This window comes from Carya illinoinensis, chromosome 11, assembly GCF_018687715.1.
Source record: "Carya illinoinensis cultivar Pawnee chromosome 11, C.illinoinensisPawnee_v1, whole genome shotgun sequence".
In the NCBI taxonomy this organism is placed as follows: domain Eukaryota; kingdom Viridiplantae; phylum Streptophyta; class Magnoliopsida; order Fagales; family Juglandaceae; genus Carya; species Carya illinoinensis.
In genome coordinates this window covers 2167782-2174713 of record NC_056762.1, presented here as the reverse complement: position 1 = coordinate 2174713, position 6932 = coordinate 2167782, and positions in this window count along the sequence as shown.

The following is a 6932-nucleotide window of genomic DNA, read 5'->3' as shown; positions in this document are numbered from 1 at the left end:
TCATCTAGCTTTACTTCTTACAAAATTATCATTGTCGTTCAATTACGTCTCATCTCAAATTCATGCATTTGGAGTATCTTTATTAATTGCGAGCATTTTTAATTGGGCTTTATTTGTTGTGAGCATTGTTTAAAACCCCATATCCATTTTTGGCCTTCAGATTTTTGTCCTATAGTTGACCAATGTCATATATATCTCATTGTTGGTCATAGCTCCATATTTGATGTTCCAGTTGCCAGTCAGTTCATCACCAATGTCATTTTCATCATCACCTCGACGATCAATCAATAGACATAAAAGTTACACTCAAATTTGAAATCCGAGATTTCAAAATTATCCACCTTAAGTTTGATCGGGGATGTTGGAGATAATTATTATTATCTTTATTTGATTTCATATTTATCAAATCGGCTAATTCAATTTTCATAATTATCAAATTAGCTAATATGGTTTCCATAATTATCAAATCAAGAAATTTAATTTTCATTATAATAAATATATGTACCTTATCTCATTTCTATATAATTCCTTTATAGATATGGACCAATGGTTTAGATTAAATTACAATTAAAAATAGCAAAGATATAACCCTCAAAATTTCTTCTCTCACCCATTTTCTTCTCATTTTATATTTTATTTAAATTTCTATCATCTGGATCTTAACTCATATGGACACCAACACATGCAGAGATGCAACTTATAGAACTTTTATGTTTTTCACAAAAAAAAAAAAAAAAAAAAAAGAACTCTACATCTAGTCACTTTTGCATACTCTTTGGCTAATCACATCAATAGAATGCGCAAAGAATATACAAAAATGACTGTATTTTACAGAACTCTTCAAGCCATTTATAACAAAAGATAAAACTTTGAAAATGAGATATGTACATTTGAAATTATATAACAAAACACTATGCTCAGTGGTTGTGAAGTTGTGGTTTGAGGTTTGAAACCTAATCATTTCCGTCCTTATCAGTTGCAGAGGTTGTTCAACTTGAATTCAAAAGAGTTATTGTAGAGTTGGAAAGTTTTCTAACACACCTCCTCAAGTGAAACACTATCAGAGAAACGCTAAGCTTACTACAACAAATATTGGTTTTTCTCACGAGGGAATTTAGTCGAAATAAGTGCGGACTATGTGAGAAAAAATCTTTTTCCACCAACTTTGTTTGTGAGACGTTGGTGGCATATAATTCATGAGCAATAAACTTTTTCCAAGAAAAAACTACCTTTTTTCACTACTAGAAGTTGTGGCATAACCTGTTTTCATCCGTGGCAAATGGAGACAGAAACCTAGCCCTTTGTGGTGACAATAGTATCAATTGTCACCAAAGCCACAGTCTAAAAAAGTGTATTAGTCATGAATAATTTTGTCACACATTTATTGGTATAAAGTTTTTGGCCACTTCCTAAATCGTGACTATTATTAGTATTGGGATGACACTGTTTGGCGATAAATATGTTTTAGTCACCTCTATATTTGTTGAAAGAACTTATTATTTACTACTTGTACTATTGGAAATAGAGTATTAGAGTTCTACTTGTACTATTCGCTTCAGTGCGAACTTGTGGTGAGCCTTCATCCAAGAAGCCTCATCCAGAGCCAGAAGGCACATCATACCCAAGGTTCCCTAGAACGGAACCCACTCAAGGAAGGTAGAAAGGCTCTAGTTGCTTGAAGGGCAGGAAGGTAGATATGATGACTACCAAATGAGAAGGCAGGACTTATATAGGCATTCGTGATGGTTTGTGCCCCAAGATTATGGAAACGTGTGTATCCCACAGCCCCAATCAAGTCCGTCATGAATCTCGCAGTAAGCGTTATAGAATCTCACAATACACGCCTCAAAGGCCATATGGCACCATTAATGCGAGAAGGGCATAAAAGGTGAGCATTAATATCTAACTGCCCAAAGCGCACAAGAATGCATGTCGCATCAGCTGGCAAATAGGCCTAATGAAGAAGCCTAGGAACTAACATGTGGCAAGGGCGTGAAGGGCAACGGGGCCAACCTCAAAAGCATTGAGGTCCACTGAATGCTCGGCAAGATCAGCCCCTACACCTCTAGGGCTGGTTCCCTCAAGGTCTACCCCCTGACACCCCATGACACCCTCTGGAGGATAGACTGTAGGAGCTTCATCTTCGAGAAGAAAGGTGTCTGGGATCATTGCTCAACCAATTTCGCCACCATGATTAAGGGCAGCAGGATTGGGATCAAGTTTACAAAGATTGACGGCTCTTGAGTGTTCCTCCAGCACTCAAGAACTCGCTTGAGGATTCGTGATAATGTGATCCTGCATTTTCTTAAGGCCTTTAATATACCCGTGCACCCAAGTTTCGTCACGGATGTAAATGGCCTTCCCAAGCTGATCGCCCACACAGGTGGTGACCTCCTACACCTGAGTCTAGTCACTCCAAAGCTCCCTAAAAATACGTCCTAGGCGGCAATCCTCTGTTGAGCCACCCTCAACTCCTTCAGCACCTCCTTCTCTCTCACTTTCTCCTGATCGATAGCGGCCAGAGCAGCATACAGTAAGTCCCTTTGGTCTTTCAAAGTTGATAACAAGGATGAATACTCCTCCTTCAATAGCTTGAGTCATTGGGCTTCAGCATCTCAACGGCCCCTAAGTTCCTCATTCTTTGCCTGAAGCTACCTTAACAACTCTTGAGCCTATGCGGCCCACCCTTCTGCCACCACCAGCTTTGCCTCCAGACACTTTTTCTCCTCTCTCCCCCCACTCGCACAGTTGATGGCCATCTTCACCATTGTGCGAAGCTCCCAATTCTGTGCCTCGACTGCCACTTGGCTTCTCATGACAAAGTCAGCCAGCATATTGACTCCCTACAACCTACCACGGTAAGAGATGAAGAGTCAAAACAAGTGAAAAATTAACAAAATAGAAAAAAGGAGCAAGTCAAGCAGAAGATAACCTTAGAGAAAAGTCCTGCAAAGTTAACCTTAGAGAAAAGTCCTGCAAAGTCCCGGCCACCCGCTCTAAAGCGTTTGCTCATGCTTCCTCGGCTTCAAGACGGGTGGATGCAGAGATAACTACCTTTGAGCCACCCGTAAAAGGTGATCGCTAGTCCACCCCAGCGCTCCTAAATTCCCTCGAGACCGCTCGGTCTAGAGTCTCCTTAATCGACCCACCAATCGACACTGCTGGGAGATGAACGACACAACCATGATACCGCCCACTGGAGCTTCACCACGGGGAGGCCCACGTAAAGGCATTCTGCCCTGGGAAGAACCGAACTCCTTTGAGGAGCCCCCCGAAATAGCACCTGAGACCTAATTCCTAGCCATAGAATGAGCACTAGAAGCCAAAGAAGGAGTCATCTCCACATTAACCTCGGGAGGCAGCTAAACCGTGGATGACCAGCAAGGAATCTCATCCATAAGGGCCCTTTAGAAGTGCATTTGGAGTAAGTTACCCCTCCAAGTCATGTCCTAAGGCCCTGTGGGCATGACAAGTGCCTCTTAATCAACGACCACCATAGGCTCGACAACTAGAGCAACAGTTGAAGGAGGAGCAGTCGGTGTGATAAGGCCAAAGGATTTCCCCTTTGCTAGCCCATAGGAGAGACTTGAGAGACTAGGTTCCAGACAGGAGTCACGACCTTGGTTGCTGGATGCTGACCGCCCTTGCAAATTGACCTAGAGGAGACGTAGTGTAATGGTTGGCCTTGGTTGCCTCTGCGCGAGGTTTCTTCCCATTACCCTATAGGGGAAGGCTCGGGGAGCACTTCTTCAGCGAGGTGGATCGAAATGCTACAGTTGGCATGGATGGCATGACCAATAGGAGGAAGGTATGTCGTGATGTTCTCCTTCCCCAGAAGAACCTTTGAATGAACAAGAAGGGGGCACTCTTTTGCCCATTCTTTAACTATGGCATTGTGGCGCAGCTTCTCAAGCGTGGTTGTTGGACACACGACCTTGTCTTTCGGAATGACTTCCCATTTGGGCCTTGATAGGGAACTCAGCATGGCCAATATGCTTAACAGGGAAATCCCACCCCCAGCTAGACATGAAGAAGAACTTAACAGTCCAATCCCTGATTTTACGATATCGCGGCTCCAGTACGACAAGGGCATTTATTGCTTTGAAGTTGCAGATATCCCCAGCCCCCCTTTTTACGTTATGAGTCAAAAGGGGTTCACGGTAGGTTAAGTCAACATGCTCTAAGTCACACTTCAACCGTGCACACCGCTATAGGATGCAACAACATATCAGAAGTTGGGCGGAAGCCAACCCAAGATGATGTAAAACTTTACGAATAGGATGAGGAAAGGGCCATAGGAGAACATATTGGGGAAGAGGACGACGTGTGACACAGAACGATTAACATCAACAACCCCTTCTCAGGGTCTAGGGATCTCGAAGAACTTCGTGTCAAGAACTCGATAAGTAGAAATTAGCGACTGCAAAAAAGCGCTAATCGCGACTGGCGTAGCCTGGTTCAGGAACTTCGCCTTGAAAAGGGTTTGCTCATTGAAAATTATAGGCTCATTAAACCTTTTGGCAACTATTTGGAGTAAGAGTGATGAGGGAGACGAAGGGAAGAACAAAGATGGAAAAGCAAATGAAGTAAGAAGGAAGGGGCAAAAACAAGACTAAGCTTATGTAGAGAAGCAAAGGTTGACCTTCCAACTTTCATAAACTGAATGTGGGAGGTGGAACAATTCAAATCCCCAAGATGATGTAGCATGAAGAAGAAAACCACTTGACAACTATTATTGCGGCGGGGACGAAACTCCCACCATCAAATACTAGGATCCAATCCTCAAAGACTGTGTAAGAGAAGTTGAAAAATGGGGTATGGCCTATTGTATCAAGAAATGGAATGAGACATAAATGCCAGACACATGGAACGATCGAAGGGCAAAGGCGTCATCTCACATTGGCCAAATGGGTATAAGCCGGCAACAACTTAAAGGAAAGGGAAGAAGAAGAGATTCCCATTGGCCTAACCCAATAAGAATTGGTGGGGTAACTATAGGGAATTTTTTTCCTGAAGTTGAGCCCAATATCTAAGGGTCCATGCCGGCCAAGCCATCCACCAACCCAACTAAATGGCTATTGACCCAGTTAACGAGATTCAAAAACTTGGAGCAGAGGTTAGCCTACTACCTATGAAGCACAAAAAATCCACCCTGGCACAAAGGGAGGAGGAACACGCCATCTTGACGAGACTGAACTCTAGGACAAAACAGAAGATCACATCTCATTAAATATGCCCTCTAGAGGATCATGTCATATTAAATGCATCCCCTAGAGGGCCACACCACATTAAAGGGGCATGACAGAAGGGACTACTGGAGGGCATCCCCCTAGCCACAGGGTATGGACTCCTAATCCTTGAGGTCAGATATAAAAGAGAACCCCCCATTATCAAAAGACTCTCCAGCCTCTCCGAAGTCTCTCTACTCACTTACATTCTTCTAAAGTAGTAGTGACTTTGACATCAGAGAACCCCCAAGTATAAAAAGAAAATATCGTCTCTTGGTATTTTCTTTGTAATCCTAGGCCCAAGTCTAAACACCCAAGCTGCTAAGGGTTGACCCCAAATATGTACAAAACACAATGTTAACGAAGCTATTTGCAAGGTAATTTAAATCATGCAATCAAATCAAACCTTATCATCAAATCTTATCATGTCAATAATATAGAAGGCATATCTCCTGATCAATTTCTAAAAGGAAATACTTGAGCCACATATAAATTACATAAAAGTAAACCACAAACTGATGTGGTTTGATATAATATGTCAAATTATAAAGTTACTTTTATTGTAAAGTAGATCTAATGTATCTTATGAAATTACGTTAATTTATAAATTTACTTTTATATAATCTCTTTGTATTTATAGTAATTATCTTTATAAAATAAAAGGACTCAATATTAATTAATTTAGCCCAAATGACATAGCTTTTATATATATATATATATATATATATGTATAATATACATGATTGCCACAATAAAGTGCAGCACTGATTGATAAGTCTATCTTCTAGCAGGCTATACAGTATAAGGTCCATATTGCTTTTGAGTGAAACTTCTTGGAACAAATTATTATTATTAAAGTTATATATATATATATAATAATACTATATATAATCATGAAATAATGTCATATAATTTTTTTTATGTTGCCCAGATGACTAACATAAGAGGGAGAATGAATTGAGTTGTATTTGAAAAAATAACAATTATAAATCAAATATACAATATAAAATATAAACAAAATACGAAACAACAATAAATATAAAAAGTAAGGGTAAGAGAAAAGCAAACTCAGTATGTTAACGAGGTTCGACCCCACTGCTTACGTCCTTACCTCAAGCTACCCCTTGACGATCCATAAATTCACTATTCAATCTCTTTCAGGTGGAGATAGAAACATATTATACATTTGAACAACACCACTACAAAGGATTCGTGTAAAACACTCTCTACACTTGTAATCACCTTATATGTAGTAATTCAACTATTCCCTGTATAGAACATTTTCTACACGCACAAGGGTTATACACACTCTTTTACTGATACAAGAGCTGATAGTAGGTAGATTATCAAAAAACACTCCTCAATGAGTGAAATAAGAACAATACAACACAAACTATATCTCTCAAAATAAACAAGGGTTAAGGCTCAATACTTAGAGAAAAGAGAATGAAAACTTTGAATGAATGTTGTATGCTCTTGGTGTTATGAATGTGAAGCTCTCAAATAATCTATTTATAGGCATATGAGACTTCATATTCAAATTTAAAAAAATTCACATGTCAAAGACAACATCATTCACTTTTAAAAAAATTCAAACCTAATATTTTTACTTTTTGCATATAAAAAAAGGAGCACATTTTACTTTCCAAAAATTTCAAACCTAATCTTTTTTACTTTTTGAATATGACAAAAGGAGCACACTTT